The sequence below is a fragment of the Cucumis melo genome, chromosome 12 (assembly GCF_025177605.1).
Source record: "Cucumis melo cultivar AY chromosome 12, USDA_Cmelo_AY_1.0, whole genome shotgun sequence".
Taxonomy (NCBI): Eukaryota; Viridiplantae; Streptophyta; class Magnoliopsida; order Cucurbitales; family Cucurbitaceae; genus Cucumis; species Cucumis melo.
In genome coordinates, this window is record NC_066868.1 from 16757381 (window position 1) to 16774874 (window position 17494).

Here is a 17494-nt window from a genome sequence, read left to right on the forward strand (position 1 = left end):
TCTTTCCCGAGACTCAAACCTCTTCCGATTGGGATAGTCTAGGTCAAGGTCAATTAATGGGACCGCGAACGGGCCATCGCTTCCTCTCTCTATTGATCGAGCAGCTTCGCTTCCTTTTTCAGCCTAAGCTTGACGGTCGAGACATCCTATGAAACTTCCGAAACTGGGACACTCCTGGATCTGTCTTTTCTCTCTCTCTCTCTTTCTACAACTACTCTTTTCTTCTTCTTTCTTCTCCTTGTGAATTTCATTTTTTTGGAGTCCTTCTGCTGAATACGTGGATCACTAACTTCATCTTCTCATGAACCTCAGAACCAAAGAAAAGAATTTGAGTCAAAGAATGATCGAAATCCATATTAATTCATTAGGCAAGGAGCAAAGAATGATCGAGGTTAGATTTTTTCGTTCAATTCAGAAGTTTACGAACTTCATAGAAGATCTAAACCTACGTCGAAGAAAGCGCAACTTCTATTTTGATGCCTTCTCTTTATTCCCGTCATTGAAGGGCGGTCGATCGGGTCAGCTTTCGCTTTCATTCATGATCCCCGCTTCGGCATGAAAGACTCATAAGGCAAGTCTCAGATAGGTTGGTTCTCGTGCTAGCATGAAAGGATAGGATCGAAGGAAGCGAAGCTGCTCGATCAATAGAGAGAGGAAGCGAAGCTGCTCGATCAATAGAGAGAGGAAGCGAAGCTGCTCGATCAATAGAGAGAGGAAGCGAAGCTGCTCGTACAATACCAGTTATCGTTTCAGAATCGAAGAAAGAGATTCATAGACCCACGGAATCGGAACTGCTCTTCAAGATTGTGAACATGGCTGAAAGCCTATTTTCAAGGTCACAGACGGTAAAGCCAGCTAACCCGAGTCGGAGAAGCTTTCCCATATTTTGTGGAATGGAACTGCTCGAGCTAGTTTACTCGGGAGAGAGGTAGGATCGACTGGATCGGTCTTCATAGGCTATCCCAAGGCGTTAGGTGCTCTTTCGATCGGGGAATCTTTTCGTAAGGCCCTAACCTTTCACTCCCATCGGAGCGGTTCAAGGGTAGGCTTTCTTCTTTCTTGTCTTTTCATCAGCAGCTCGTTCAAAGCCACGACCCACGGGAGCGGTAACTCACCTCAAGGGCACCTGAAAAAGAAAGGCTTTGCTCTTGATCTTGATCTCAGTCTCTCTCCCTCCTTTATCGTCTCCTCTGGCTGATTTTGAGTTGGAAAGTTTGATTCTTTCTTTCCTCAATTAGATCTCGCCTTGCTTCCTCTTATTCAAGGGATGAGGCTTGAGCCTCAGACTCTTCCTTGGTGTACGAGGGCCTACTTCGTTCTGCCGACTAGGTCCCCCCTTCCTTGGGGCGGGATGAATATGGGGTTCTCGTTCTGGAGATTATGGGAGAAAAGGGTTGAAAGCCTTAGGCAATACAGCTGACCATCTAATTCTCCTCGAGCGATCGGCTAAGTTAATACTCTAACGAAAGAGAAAAGACAAAGCACTTCTGAAACTACTGAATTCCCCTAGGCTGATTAGCCCCTCCGCGGTGGGGAGTCGTCAGATCTTGAAAGGGAAGTTTGAGATCTTTCATCCTAGGGCTTTCTATGGAATATTCAGGGAGGTCAGCGAAGAAGTCAAAAGCCCAGCACGCGGTGAACCTGTGACGAAGGAAGTTTTCTGTGGTCAAATCCCTTCCATTTCTTCTTCTCGTTCAGCATAATGATCAAAATTCATGAGTCAATGCCCGTGTAGTGGGATGCTCCTGCCATTCTGATTCCGAAAGAACCTCCTTCGTTCGGGCTTCTAATCCGCGATTCATTCTTGGGTCCTGGTCTCAAACCCTAGGCTTTCCCCGGTCCGTGCTAGCTTCATTCTATAAGCGAAGCGATCCCTGGGAGATCGACCAATCAAAGCAGGGACGACGAGGAGAGGGAGTGGGAGATCAGCCTTTTGAGGTGAAAGATCGACAGCCTCCGACTCTTTCTATAGAAAGAAAAAGGCTACTTACTAGCTTTTCCTTGTGCGCGGGAATGATGAATTTCAAAGAAATAGCATAGGCATCCCAGCGGCTAGGATTTCTGTTTCGGAATTCCAGCAAAGTCTCCATTCTTAACACAAGGAAAACCGCCGGAGCCCTCCTCACTGACCGAGGGTGGGTCGCTAAGCAGGCCACACCAAATGCCTAAAAAAGACAAAAACCCACTAGAGTCAGAAAGAGAGAAAGCCTAGGTCTCGCTATTTTTTGAGTGGAATTCACGAACGAATATGAGACTAATTAAGCTACTCCAGATGAGTCATGAAATCTTCTTTTCACCCCTTGTTCGCAAATTCTTTGCACCTCTTCTGAATTGCTTACCGGACCAGTCTCAAATTCGTCAATATTCTTCTCAAATTCGTCTAGTAGATAACAAGGGTTCGGACGAGGCCTCAAACCTTTGTTCATTGATTCAGTCCGAGCTATTTGAGTGGTCCGGAGGCTGAATGAATATTCGTCATTCCACAGATGAATATGGAAGAGGTGAGGAGGAAATTCAGCTACGTAGAACCAATGAAAGATAGAGGCTCAAAGAATTTGAGTTGATAAAGAGAGGAGTTAGTCTTCTGGAATATGAATATTAGCTTTCCTCATTGATAAGGTGCAAAGATGGAAGAGGCTTTTAGTGGAAAAAGAAAGGGTCCTCAATGAATAAGGAAACCTGTGGATAAACAAGGGGTTCGGACGAGGCTTCAAAGAATGATCGAAGGGACTGAAAGTTCGCCTTTTAATGGGTCCGAAGGATAGGGCTTTCCATTTTCATTCCACTAAAATAGACCGTCCTTTTGACCTCCTCCACCTCTTTGATCACACAGAAAAATATGACCTTGTTCACGCAAATTCTTTGCGCCTTCTCATTGCAATTTGAGAATGAGAAGAAAGAAAAGTTTGACTTTCTAGCTAAGCCAGTAGTAGTTCAGTTCCGGTCATCAGGGCATGAAGCTAGAGGATCAAAGCTCATTGATGAATTTTGAGTCGAGTTATTTTATAACCTACTCCCGCCTCTGGGACTTGTTTTAGTGGATCAAATGGAAAATTCAATTTATGGAATTTCATGAGTCCTTCGGACTACTCGTCCTTCCGTACTTTCATCTGGCTCCGCTTTCTTCTGAAAAGGGAAAGAGATCATGAAGATCGAATTCAGAGATCAAGATTCTCTCTTTCTTCTTTCCTTGTTCATTGATCTTTCTCTTAAGCCCACGTAAGGTGTCAAGCTTCTTCTCTCCACTTCCTTTCCTTGCTTCTATCCTTGGAAGTCGCTTCTCTCTTTGAACCTGTCCTTTCTAGCTTGATTCTGCTTTGCTCCTAGCGGAGGGGTTCGGACGAGGCTCAAAGAATGATCGAAGGGACTGAAAGTTCGCCTTTTCTCATCTGGAGCTTGATTGACGGACCCCTCGCAAATTCTTTGCGCCTTGTTCTCTCCTTTCAAGTCGAGCCCTCAGTCCTCTGAAATCTACCATATTCATCTTCTTGGATTAGCTTTCCACTGATTATAGTAGACGAAGGACTCTCAAATTGAGCCTTTTTTGCTTTGTCTTTTCTGGTTGAATTTCTTCTTCAGTCTTGTCTCCTTAGTGCTGTCTCCTTAGTTATGATTCCGAAAGGTACTATATTAGTTATGATCTTGTCTCTGAATTGATGAAAATTAGTTGTCGGCTTTCAAGAAGACCGGTTCTTAGATTGAGCGGTGCCTATCGGCCCTTTATCTTATTGAAGGGGTATATAGCCTCAATCCCGATTCTCCTGTCCCTTGCGAAGGACCCATTCCAATACAAGAGCAGCTAAAGGAAGAAGAAAAGAGCTAGAAAGTCAAGAAGGAAGCAGTACCGAGCTAGAAAGCGGGAAAGCTGAAAGGGAAATCCGCTTCCTAAATACGGAAACTCTCCTTGCCGGCCCATTACGTCCTTCGGCCCCTTTAGGAAGAAGAAACTTTAGGGAAGAAGAAAGGGGGAATGAGATTCCCTTTAGGAAGAGAAGTCCGACCCCTAAATCAAGAATAAAGGCAAAGCCGATACCGAGCCAGTATTAGGACCAGAAAGGGGGATGAAAGGCCCAGTCACTTCGGACAGGGCTCCTAAGCCGGCGATTACGTCCTTCGGAAAAAGAAGGAGGTCCGGATTACGAGTCCGAACCCCTTATATAAAGGCTCCATAAAGAAAGAAGGATTATTGGGATTTCATTCTCGTAAGTAATAAGCAGTGAAGATCTTGCTGCCCTTTTCGAGCTAGACCTCTATCGAAGTCAACCTTACCTCATGATAATTACCGGGGGCGGTGCCGATGAAGAGTGGCAAGTCTATGAATTCCGGGTTCCGACGAAGAGGCACGCCGTCAAAGATCAGAGGTATATCCTTGCACGGCGACGCACAGCCTTTAGGCTTTTTCTCGGATAATTAGGTAGATGAGCTAGCCGTTCGCGTTCTGGGCCCGAGCAATAGCTCTGTTGGGAATGCGGAGAATCGTCTTCTCATTTATTTCATTATATATAGTAGAGAGAATTTGACTACCCGCCTTTGGAGCCATAAGTCCGTCAGTCAGAGTTCTTTTAATAAGGTTCAATCAAAGAAAGAAAGGAGTGTGACTTTGACGCCTACTACCTGATTATTTGATGACCTGTCCCAAAAAGACTGATTTGACCTATATACAGATTTTCCTCTCCCAAACCTTTCTCCCAAAACTATGAAGGTATTAACAACCTGCAAAAATCTTAGTTAGCTAAAAAAATCTGAGCTTCGTCTTTCAAAGTTAGCTCACTGAGCTAGCAAAGAGCTCGAAAATAGAGGAAGCTAAGGCATGCAGTCCAGTCACCTACGGAGATTGATTCTGATCTCTTTTGTCTCAATCTGGAAGTCTAATGGATAGTCCTTCTCAATATTCTTTGAGCATCGACCGTCTTGATTCTGCTTCTTTGAACCGCTCATATTCAGTCCTTTTCTCCCCTTTTAGAAGGAGGGACTATGAATAGCTATTACATGACGAAAGGGTCCAGATGCTCCTTTATCACTACGGGATAGCTCTGACTTTGAAAAGACAAAGGAGGGACTATTCAACCTATTACTTTGAGAAGGGAGGCTGAGGAAAGTCTTCCTGTGTACCAGTATCCTTATCTCGCAAGAAAGGCATCAGGACGGAGAGTGAGATCATCATATTGCTGTACTTAAGGAAAGTGCTTCAAAAGAATTCGGCGACTAACCTTATACGATCAGCCTTAGAGGAAAGATCAAGCCCTTGTTCATTGAGTTGAGCTACCTCACCTTCCAAAAAGGCTGGGGGACTCTGTGTGGATATGTGTCCAAAAAGGACAAAAATCCCTATGTCTGGGGCAAGTTCCCGCTAAGTGAGATTTTGGCAGAGGCTAAAGCTGCCAAAAGCCAGAGAAAGACAAAGACCGCTCCGGGGGAATTCTCGGAAAAAAAAAGGGCAGAACGCATATTCAAAAAATGAAAGGAATATGACAACTTTCTCGATTTAAGGGAGGACCCCGTAGAAGGAGTCTGAAATCGGGACTATTTAGTCCTTCGAATATGAATTCATCCTCTTGACCACTAAAACCAAAAAATTCCGAACTCTAAACTAGAATAGTGTGACAAATCTTTGGGAGGACTCCCAGCGCATCAAGATGCGGGAGATATCCCCTATGGAGATTCTCGTAGACTATAACGAAAGGAAAGGCCGGCCCCAAGAATACACTGACGAATTCTTGCAAGACAAGTATCTCCTGCTGGATTGGATAGCAAGCAACCTTCCTCTTCGAGCGGCCAATAAAGACAAGGCTGCTCTTTCTCTACGGAAGATCAAATACGCAGAAAACCCTCCTTATCAGTCTTCTGAAAAAGATTGGCTTAAGGATCTACTCCGTCGGGAAAAGAAGGAATAAATAAGGGTCCGTCTCATTGCATTGATTAGGACATATGAAAAGCGGGTTAGTGGAATGAATGAGTCCTTCGGACGGGTCTTCGACGAGTTCATCGAAGAAAACGGAATATGATGAAGGCGAGCAGCCCTCCTCCGCGAGGGCCCTTCTCCCTCTTCTTGATGGGCAGGAGTGCAGGCTAGATGCCAAATATGAAAAGACTTTGATCAAAAGGGCTAAGGTACCCAGAATTTTGATGGGAAAACTCTTGCCCAAAAGCTTTATCAAGAAAGAAAGGGGTACAAGAATTATGCCTTTTAGCATTCCGACTCCCCCCACTGCGAAGACCTAGAAGAGGACAGAATAGCCGCAACCATGGTATGCTTGCATGTGCCGAAGGGCAGCCTATTATTCGTGGAGACAGGGCCTAGGGCCCAATCCAAAACGAAACTATAACTCCCTCAAAGTTATAGAAAAACCTCTTTTTAGGAAGCAGAAAGGGAAATCCGTCCTTTGAATTGAGGGAACCGAAGAGAGCGACCTCTATTTATTACATAAGGACTCAAATCCAAGAATAGATATACAGAGAATTCCTGCCTCCCGATTGAGGAAAATGGACATGAATGTCTTGCAGTTCGCATATATTCCCCTTGCAGAAAGGACGTAGCTGCATTCTAATGGAATTGCTTTCTCAGGACGAATGGATCCCAGACCAAATGGACGAGGGAGACGTCGGGGCCCTTTGGCCTCTCTTTCTAAAAAGAAAAAACTGCTAGCAAAATCAGACTTTTGACATGTATGGGTGGACCGTCACGAGGAGAAAGAAAAGGAGGTGTGGGGCCCCATGTCCAACCTGAAAGCTGAAGGAATCCTCTGAAAGGCTGGGCATCCAGATAGAAGGAGAGATTTTGATTCGGCTGTCCGGAAGAGCACGGCGACCCGGCGGCGAATGATAAGACGATTCCCCGCACCGCACGGGGAAAGGGCAATATAGGCGAGCAAGCTTTTGCCCGGGAATGGCATCGGTAGAGGCTTTCCCGATTCTATTATCCGGGCAGAAGTTCTTTTAAGTAGACCTTGTTTCAGACCTTTGGGAAGTCCAGTGGAAAAAGTCAGGAAATTGAAAAGACTCCCTCTTTCTTCTTTGACTGGGGCGGATTGGAATTCTTGAAAGAAAAGGGGATTTCCCGGGATTGTGAGAGATGTCTTTAGTAAGTGAAGAAATCCGCCAATTCTGAGCCTTGGGAAAGATCTGAACTGGAAGCTGCTCGGACTAAGCAAAGAAAGAGTGCCACAAATATGAGAATCTCCGCCCTTTCTTTTCATCTTTTTTCAGTTCAAAGGATTTTCGGATCAGAATTGGTGGGACATCTGTACTCTTTTCTTATCTATGTATTTTTGAATTTCATTCATTCACCTTTGGCAAGGCTCAAAGTAATAGGTTGAATAGTCCAGAGGACGTCCGAAGGAGTATATAGCGTAGGAGGAGTCTGATTCCACTAAAATCAATGAGATCCATAAAGAAATAGCGGAAAATCTCAATTCAAACTAGGCCTACCTTTCATTAATTGCTTAAGACATGAATTCAGAGATCCGAAAGAGAAAGATCAGAATCAGAAAGATAGAAAAAGCTAGAACTACCGATATTTGTTCTTCACTTATGATTTTCTTTTTCTTCTTCGTCTTAATCTATTGAGTTTTGACGCCGCTTCTAAGAAAAAAGCCTATCCTTGTTCGTAAACTCACTCGATCCTTGATCCTCTCCTTGGAAGTCTCAAATTCTTTGATCCTCTGAAGAAAAGGGGGTTCTTAAATGAAACTACCACGGACCGGTGAGTCCTAGTTGTGAGACTAATTGCTTAATAAGGTGCTTCAAAGCCTTGAAGAGTTGAATCTGTTCTGGTCTATTTATGCTAAGGGGGACAGAGAAGCTGGGATACTTCTCAAATCATTCCTGGAAGTTAGGCTTCCTTTTCAAAGTAATAGCTCTCTCTCAAATCCCCCGTCACCTGTCCCCTTATCATTCTTCTTTGCGCCTAGCCTTCGGACCTGTCCTTATGGCACCGCTACGTGGGTCGCAAAGTTCATTTTCTAGGCGGAGTCTGAAACGGACGTTTAAAAATCAGTCCGGAGGACCGGTCAATTCCCGGATGTGCTCAATCAAGTATGAGGAGAAAGAACTACTAAAAAATTGCACGTAAAAGGAGAAGACATTCCCCCTATTATTATAATAGACTATTCGACAAGGAAAGCAAGTCAAAATTCCAGCCCTCCTCTTTCATAATCCCTTGATTTCCGGAAGTCACTTCTTCTTTCTCCCCTATTTTATCCATTTCCTGTATATCGTATATCCTTTTTCTCTATGCTTCCGATTTCCGTATATGATTAACTAGATGACCTATTCCCTATTTCCTTTATATCTTCCTTCCCTTTTATATGTACTTGACTGCGTATATGATTACTCCCATTTCAAGGGGGGATATCCCCGTTTATTAGTCCTTATTAGCGAGTTTCCCTCTAGTCTATTTTGTCAGATGCCCTAGGGATGGCTCCCTTGCAAGGAAGGGATTAAGTCGCTCTTTCTCTAAGGAAATCAGGGTGGTTTAATCTTGACATTCCGGACGCCAGTAAGATTCTCTTCTGCCGAGGGCTCCCTCCTCCCCTCCTCTTCCCATATAGTAGTGACCCCCTTTTTTCTTAAAAAGCAAAGATAATGAGAAAAGGTTGGAGTAATTTTCCTTCATTCTCATTCTTTCCACTAAAAAAGTATGAATCATCGTTTCCCATATTCAGCTACGGAGGCAGGTTAATATGGATTTCTTTCCTTGCACTCCTGATTTGATGAGAATTCAGTCCTTCTTCGCCGATCATTCTTTGACCCTCTCCTCTCCTTACAGTCGACCTTTCTTCGAACCTTACCATTTGGAGAGTTCTTTTCTTCAAATCAAGGGCTCCTTCGAGAATTCAGTCCTTTCGCTTTCTTGATTCAAGCCTGATTATCATCATTGACTCCTTATCAGTCGACTTTGAAAAGAAGGGCCCCGTGGGAGTCCTCGCCCTTTTTCTCTCCTTCTAGAACTACGTCTCCTTTCTGATAACCTCGATTAGCACGATTTGTCTTAGGTCAAATGGACAAAACCCACTACGCGGTTTTCCTTGAACCTCAAATACCTTGATTTTAGATAGAGATCTCGTTTATTAATTAGCATAAAGAGAAGAAATGGATCTTGGTCGGAACATGGAGGTTTGAATACGCTTTTCACATCCCTACAAAGAACCTCCTCACCCACGTAGCGGCACTTCGCCCGCGAAAGAACTTCCTATTTTTGATTTACCTTTTATCATGAAAGAAGGGCCACTGCTGCCCTTTCAACTCAACCGGTCCGTGCTAGCTTAATTTGAGCCCAGAAGGCATAGCTAGAAAGCTCGACCTTAATAAAAGAAGTACACAAGCAGAAAGAGTGAAATATCGGATCACTCGCGCTAGGAATTTGTCTTATTCATTCTGAAATTCATTTTCATCCGTGCGTGCTTCGATCGTCTCATTCATGCTCTAAGGCTAAAAGAAGGGCATATTTCTTCATTTCCTTGGATGAAAATCAAGAACCTTCTTTCTACCCTTTAATTGAGTGAAAGGCCTTGATATTGGCCTTACGATCTCTAAGCGCATTCCCGCTCCGTGGGGATCGAAACTACTAACGACAAAAGCAAGGACAACTAAGACGAGATCAACTGCCTAAAGAGATACTGAATCCACAGATTCTGATTCCGAAAGAACCGCTACGTGGGGGTTGAGTGCCCCTTCGTTCGGGCTTCTAATCCGCGAGTCGAATTATTTCATTCCTCCACGCTTGGGTCCTGGTGTCTAACCCTTTGCCTTGTCCGTCTTTGACCTCATGCTTCCGCTTCCCGGGATTTGTACTACGTTAAGGAAGACTCTGTAGGCGTAGGAGGCGTAGGAGGCGTAGGACGTAGGAGGACGTAGTAGGAGATTCTTTTCCGGTCCGAAGTAGCTTAATTAGTCGACGTAGGAGGATAGGCTTTCTTCCTTGATGGTCTTTTTGATAGTTGATAGGCAAATCTTTTCTTCCAAATAGTAGGCTCGCGTAGAAGGCTCGAGGATAGGTTCTTTTTAGTAGGTTTAGGAGAAGGACGTAGAAGGAGGATAGGCTTTCCTCTGACTTGAACTTCCTTTAATCCTTTCTCAGTCGCTTCCCGGTCCGTGCTAGCTTAATTCGCCCAAGACTAAATAGTACTGATCCGGGATAGCGATCCCGGTCGTTCTACCCGGACCACCCTTGACTCTGACTTTCTCTGTCCAACTCTCATGTACCTTTCGTACTCAGAAAAAACTAGACCCGCCTATGACAACTGAAAGGGAGGGATGGGGCTAGGGCCTTGACTCTATTTCCTTAATCGGTTGATGTAGCAAGACACATTCACCCTTGCGTAAGGGGACAAGAAGTTCCCGGCGCACCAAGAGTGGAAGGTATGAAGAGTGAAGGAGAAGGAGCGAAGGGTTGTATGAGGGAAAGGAAGACTGGATCCGCCCTCCCTGCTTGAGATCTTTCGACCTCTATACTCCTCAAATTTCATTGAACCTCAGTCCTCCTACGTCGCTTTGCGCTCCCTCCTTTGGAGTCTTTTCTTTATCTCTTATATAAATGCGCTTCGCTCCCCCCCTCCGCGTAGAAGGAGTCCGTAGGAGGCGTAGAAGGAGTTTGTTCTCTTGCTCTTCTCTTTTTCTTCTTGTCTTATCTTTTTCATCTTTCATCTATTCTTTCTTTCTTTGAAAATCATCAAATTCGGAGGGAGCGCAAATGGACTCCTCCGCCTCCGGACTCCTAACTACGGGGTATCTTTCCACCCTACGTCGAGTATAGCGTGCTTTGTCCTGTCCCAGGGTTTTCTGTCAGGGTCACCACTCCTGCCTCTGGGAAGGGTCCAGCGCTCACCAACTTGCCACGACCCTCACCCACCGGTCTCTCTCTTCTTGGGATAGTTCGCCTTCGTTCACTTGTCCGTCTTTCTCTCGCCAAAGGTTTCCTTCTTCCTTACTTGCTAGCTAGCACTAGGGGGGCTTGCTTTTATGAGCAAGCAATGCCGTCTTCTCTCCCCTTTCGCTTTTCTTCTCGTTAAAGCTTTGCCGCCTCAGTCCGCAATAAGAAGTGATCAGCGGAGGTTCATTGGTCATTTACTCCAAATTGAGTCTTTTGGTGCTTTTCTCCTTCTTTTTTTCTTCTTTAGTTGAGTGGACGAGAGGTGAAATGCAATTTCTCAGGGAGTGTAGTGGGGATTGAAAAGATTATTAGAAAGAAGAAGAGCGCAGGAGCTATATACTCCAGAGGAGGTCCATCGTCGGGCTCCTTCACAGTCGCTTGGCTTCGCCCCTATGCCGTAGGTCTCCTCCCACGGGGCGGAGTGCAATAGGGAATAACTGTCTTTCTTTCATGATCTCTTTGTTTACAAGGTTTCGTCAACTCCTTACTCCGCCTGTGAGACCAGTTTCATCCCTTGGGCTTAGGAGAATCAAAGATCAGGCTTTTGCGATGACCTGCCCCCTGCTGTGGCGGGGAGTAGCAGTCGCTTTTCTTGTTGCAGACATTTATCTTATTATCTGTATATTCAGGATCGGAAGTTGAATTACCTTATTTTCTATTCCTTGTAGACGGGAAATTGGAAGTGGGCTCTTTCAGTCTCCCCTTCTTTCTGACAAGAACTGGGACAAGGACGAAATCATCTCATAAATGATTCCATTCTCAATAAGTTCGAACATATCTCGAACCGTACGAAGCAAGAAGAAAGTCGACAGACGCGCCCCCAGCCTCATCTCATAGGTCGGGAGAAGGGCGACCGGCAGGCTTGACTGGCCGAGGATCGGAGAAGGAGAAAAGTTGCGAGAGGATCAGAGGAAAGCGCTCGGCCTAGAACATTCTCACCTCTTTCCATTCCTTCTTTTTTCTTCTCTTCTTTTATTGTCGATTGGAAGACCGGGGTTCTATAGGCTTGACCGTAGAGGATAGGAATACGATTCTTAATCAAATATCATGTATGAACGAGAATAAATGGAAGGGATTCACTGATGAGGACAAACTCCCCAGGGACGAGAGACAGGACCCGCCCGCACGAACAGCTTAATAGGCCCAAGGTTTCGGAAGTAGCCTCTTGCAGCAGAGGTTATTCAATCAAAATATATATATTTAGAAAGATATAGATGAAAAGTGAGATTTTCCAGAATAAACAAAGGCGCGAAGCAGAAACTACGGAGGACGACTTTCTTATTCCACTAAGCCTGAGAAGAAGAAAGAAGGACGATAGAGGAGTCCGAAGGACTAGACTTTGATTCAATAATGAGAAAAGATCTTTTTTGACTGATTTTGACATATGAAATTTCTTCTTTTTTCTTAGCTCAAATGAACAATTTGCTAGGGCTCGACTGATAAGGAGAGCAAACCACTTTTCTTTGTAGCAACTTTTCAAGTCAAATGCCTGATTTTTTTTATCTATTATCGTTATAATAGAAAGATGAGAAAAAGGAAGAAGAAAGAAGGAAAAAAAGACGGGAAAACGCAATTCAAGAATCAAGCCTAGAAAAAGAAATGAACATTGTTTGATGAGAGAGTTCTAGTTTCTGGTCCGGATAAAGAGAGGATCAAGAAATGTTTTTCACTCAATTATCGTGAAATAGAAAGATTCGAAAAAGTCAGATTTAGAAGGAAAAAAAGTAGTTTAATTAATTGCAATTCAAGAATCAAGCCTAGGACAGGTAAAAGAAATGAACATAGTTTGATTATGGTTTGTGGTCCAGGCAAGAAAAGAAAGGCAGGGAGCCAGATTCAACTACGGAGGACGAGTTGGCAAAGAATATTGCCCTATTTTTCCTGCCTCCTACGCGTCCTCTTTCTTTTCCCTACCTTCTGATTGGGGAGTCCGGAGAAGCAAAGAAGCTCCGCGGAGGAGTCTTGTCTTTTTCACCTTCCTCTTCTGAAACCTTCCAAACCTATACCGATAAAGCCTAGCTCCGGTCTCATTAAAGAATGTAGATGTAGAATCCACTAAAAGGTCCGCTCCGCTTCTTTGCTTCAGTTTCTTCCTCTTCCTTATTTTCTTCCTGAAATTCCACTTTCACTTCCGCCTGAAATGAGAAATTCATGGATAGGGCTGCTCCGTGGGAGACTAAATAGTGGGTTTTCTATTATCGGAATAAAGGGAATTAGATGTTGAGTAAAGCTATCACTCTCAATCAGAATGAGTGAGTGCGCCTGCTCACATTCTCTCTTTTTTGAGATCTTTCAGTTAGTGGTCTACGCAAGAGAGTACTATTACTACACAGCTCGACCGGCCCCAGTCTCATTCAGTAGGGTTATGAGCCGGTATTCTGAGAAGCCCACGGTTTTTCAGTGACTGTAGAAAGTCAAGGAATAAGGAAGAAGACTCCAAAAAAGTCTGAAATCAGAGAGCTGGAGGCTAATATTGATAAGATATTCAGAAGATGCATTAAGTTCTTCTTCTCTCTCCTTAAGAGTCGAGCTGCTTCGCACCTCTGAGATATTGAAAGTCTTTATACATTCCTTATTCTAAAGAATCTCAATCTTTCAAGCAATAATTTATGTTAGATTCATTGAATTTTGATGGGTCCTCGGTCGGACTAAAGAATCATTATTCTTCATAGTCTTCTAAAAGATCAGGAGGAGCCCTCCTTTCTTAGTGGTCCTAAAATCAAGCTCCAGATGAGGGGTCTGATCATGGAATATCTTTCTTCTTGCTTCTTTTTCATAGTGAAATAAAGAAAAGAGGATCTGATTCTTGTCTTTGAAATCATAAAAAGCAGTCGAGCTTAGCTCTTCTCAACTATGAAAATACAACTACGTCTCGTTGCTAAGGCAGAGTTTTTGATCTTTTGAATTTCAGAGTCATGAAACTTAAACAAAGAAAGCACTACGCGGCGGACTTCGTCTGCAATAAGAAAGAAGCCGGAGGCTGCTGTCCTTAACAGGAGGCTTTGACGCTACTTTTCTTATCAAAGATGGAACTCCCCAAAAAAAGGTATTTACCCACCATTACTTTTGAACATTCGCACTCGTCAAGTAGGGATCTTCTTTCTTTCATCCACCCATACCATAGCTTCCACCCTAACAGGAGATGCTACCGGGGTTAGAGTCAAAGCACCCAGTATTGATCTGTTCGGAGGTCAAAAAGGAGTTCCATCGCGGGTCGACTGAGTCAGATAAATCAGTTTAGCCTCAGCTTGAAGCTCCATCGGCTGTCGCGGGTTCAAAGTCGATGTCGGTCAGTGGTTTCAAGAGTTTCGGATGCCTCATCCGCGGAAAGGCTGAGATCTTCTTGGCACCTTCTTTCTAAACCTACTTAAAGGAGAAAGCCTAGCCTGAATGAACAAGGGCGCTCAACTGATTTCCGTTTCGGAGGAGGAAGACTAGGTCACTGACTGAGTCGACTGATTGACCTTCTTTACTCGTACTCCGCCGGAGCCCATGAGTCTCGATCGAGGAGAACATTGTCCTTTCTTTGGAAAAAAGCTTAGCGAAAGGGAAGAGATCATATTCTATTCTCCTCCCGCCTAGTTCTTCACGTAAACCCAGCCTACGGCTTCTTCTTAGAACTTCTTTAAGTTAAGGAGTGAAAAGGTAGGCTTTCCTTGGACTGATTTATGGAAGATAGAAAGGTCATTTCATGATTTGACTTTATGACTCTTTTTTGAAAAAGATCATTCTCCAAGATTTGAGATTCAATCTTCCATCTCACCATACCCCAAACCCTTTGAATTTCAGGATTCCCACTAAACAATGGCTGATTTGGCCTTCCCCCCACTTGCGATGCAAACAAAAGCAGGTAAGAGGGAGTCCATTTTTCACATATTTTTCCCCTCCTTTCTTAGTGGTCCTAAAATCAAGCTCCAGATGAGGGGTCTGATCATGGAATAGATTGATGATATCTTACCTATACTCTCCTAGGAGTGGTTCATTGACCCCACTACGCGGTGGAATATCTCTCTCCTCTTTTCTTCAGTGGAAAAACTGCTGTCTCATGATAGGCTTGACTTCCTTAAGCTATGAAAAAAACCCAGTTTCAGCTGCTGAGTTGGTTGTAGAGGTTCAGGCGATGTAATAAAGATCAAGTGAGTGCTTTACAAGGAAAAAGAAGATCTCTGTCAAGCCTCGAAGGAAGGAAGCTAGAAAGGATTTAGTGGGTTCGGCGGAAGCTAGAAAGGATTGACCTTCCAAAGTAGGGCCGGCAGACAGGTAAGAGAATGAGACTAGGACCCGAGACATCACTTAAGAAGAGGGGAGGGTAGATATGATTATGATATATGCTTTCCCGTACCCAACCCCTGTCCCACGGAGCGGGATCGGAATTCTCCGTAGTTGCTGTGTATCATCTCTTTTCTTTCACGAGAAGTTCATAGGACGCGCTAGGGGGCAAGGAATGCTCCAAAGGAGGGGTCCTCCGGTTATGAAATAACTCGACTTCAAGGTGCGAAGGAGAATCAAGCTAGGAAGGACAAGATCAAGCCCTTGTTCATTGAGTTGAGAAGAATTTGCGAGGCACAAAGAGTGGAGTCCTTATCCTTATTCTTCAAAGGATCAAAGCTCATTTCATAAAGTGAACCTCCGTCTATAAACTGTCAAAATTCAATTCATGGATAAAGAAGTCAGGAGGTCTTGAACCTACGGCAAGGAATGAAAGGAGTCAAAAGGACCGCAAGGAATGAAGGAGATTTAGTGGTCTCATTGATAAGGAGGACCTAGAAACTGAGGACGTCCTGGAGGAGTATATAGGTCCTCCAGACCTCTTTGATCCTAACGGAGGGGTCAAATGTCCTATTTCATGACTTTTGGACATAGGGGAGATGAAAGAAAAGAAGACAAATCAGCGCACGAAAAAGACTAGTTTTTGCATAATATAATCAGACTCTCTCAAAAAAACTTTTCCTTCCTCAGTAAGGCGGAATCAAGTTAATGGAAGAAGTTTGCCTAGGGGTGTCAAGTGTTCACGGAAGAAAAGGGGTAGGTGCACATTTGCTTAAAAGATGTGGATTGTAGCAATACCAATCTAGAAAGAGCGGTTCCACTCCTCTTCTCCTAAACCTCTATCAACTTTCTTGCCACTCAATCTAGTCTGGTAAGGTCAATTCTGCCTTCCCCCTTCTCCATCTGAGGCTTCCGAATCGAGCATTTAATAAGGCTTGAATCAGGGTTAGCTGGCCTTTGCGAGTGGCTTCGCGCACCACCTCTTCCTTAAGTGTGAAATATGTTCTACTTTCTGACTCTTGCTTCTGATCTTATGCCTTGGTTTCCTTACTCATTTTCTTAATGAAAGATCCGTCAAAGTGTGCCATTGATCTTACCGAGATCAGAAGTCAGTCTGAAACTCTGATTCACTCAAGTCAAATCCCGGTATTTTCACTCTTCAAAGAAAGGTAGCTTGGCTTGCTTGTCTGTAACGAAGGAAAGAACCAAGGATAAGGATATCTCACACAAAGACTCTGTGATGATAGAACTTCTCATTCTCTCTGTCAGAGCTAGACCTCGTTCACTCTGTAAAGCTCAATTATGGTCGAGATCCATATCCGACCCTATCGGTATCGCTTCTTTCGATCCAACTAGGTATCGCTTCCACCAGTATAGCTTCCTTCCTCTTAGAGCACCTTCCACTCTCTCTCTTGTTCCGGCTCTTGAGCTCCTTCGTCTGCGTCGGTTGACCCCCTTTCCTTCGCTCCGAGTGAGAAGAAGAGGGATTCCTCTTTTTCACTTCCAATTAGGGAGGCTCCGTAGGAGTTGAGAAGCGAAATAATGTATAAAAGATTGAAGTAGCATAGGCCCCCACGTAGCGGCGGGATGCAGCTAGACCAGTTCTTTCTGCTGTTGAAGTCGATTTTCTTGCTTATGTGAGCTCTTCCCCTTTATCTCAATCCTATTATTGTATCCCCAAATGAGTGCTAACAAAAACATCCCATCTCGACCATGGAATGGATGAGTTCGAAAGGAAAGGACACATTGTAGACGGAAGCATCTAAGATCAGACTCCCGAAAACCTTGTCTTCTTCCTAGCGCGATCGAGCCTTTCTTGTGCACCTCGACTTCTAAGTCGCTTCGCGCCTCTTTCTGCTTTTTTTCTTTGATTCATTAGTGTTCTAGCTTCAGGTGATTGGCCTAGACCCCGGTGGGTTACGCAGCAACTACTAAAAGAAAGGTCTGCTTCAAAGGTCTGCTGGAACAAAAAGAGCTCCAGCCACTAAAAGACAAGAAGAAAGCCTAGGCAGAATCCATTGAATATGTGTTTTTTTATGTCTCAGATCCTCCTCCCCCACTCCTATTCAGTCGTTCCGCTTCGCGCCATACTAATGTTTTGGATAGTCTGAGAAACCTGCGGTAAGGAATCTGACTCCTCCGGAGCTCTTGAGTCGTCTGAACTTATTCTATATAAAGCAATTAAGCTTCGCTTCGCATACGTCCGTCAACTCCTTACTCCGCCTTCGGACAGGTTTTGATTCATAGAAGAAAGTCAATGAACAAGGATCAGAAGAATTATGGAATGAAGCAATCAATGATTGAGGACAACTCCAAAGGAGCGGCACTACATAATTATGGAATGAACGAGGAATA

General features: G+C 44.2%; 1 long non-coding RNA gene across 1 annotated transcript in view; it reads left to right on the forward strand.

The window, feature by feature from the left end:
- Nucleotides 1-12752, forward strand: part of LOC127144422 (uncharacterized) — a 58061-nt gene extending 45309 nt beyond the window's left edge. Inside the window, exon 3 of the long non-coding RNA XR_007816045.1 lies at nucleotides 12637-12752. This is a non-coding gene — a long non-coding RNA (uncharacterized LOC127144422). The remainder of the gene's footprint in view (nucleotides 1-12636) is intronic.
- The last annotated feature ends 4742 nt before the right edge of the window (nucleotides 12753-17494 follow it).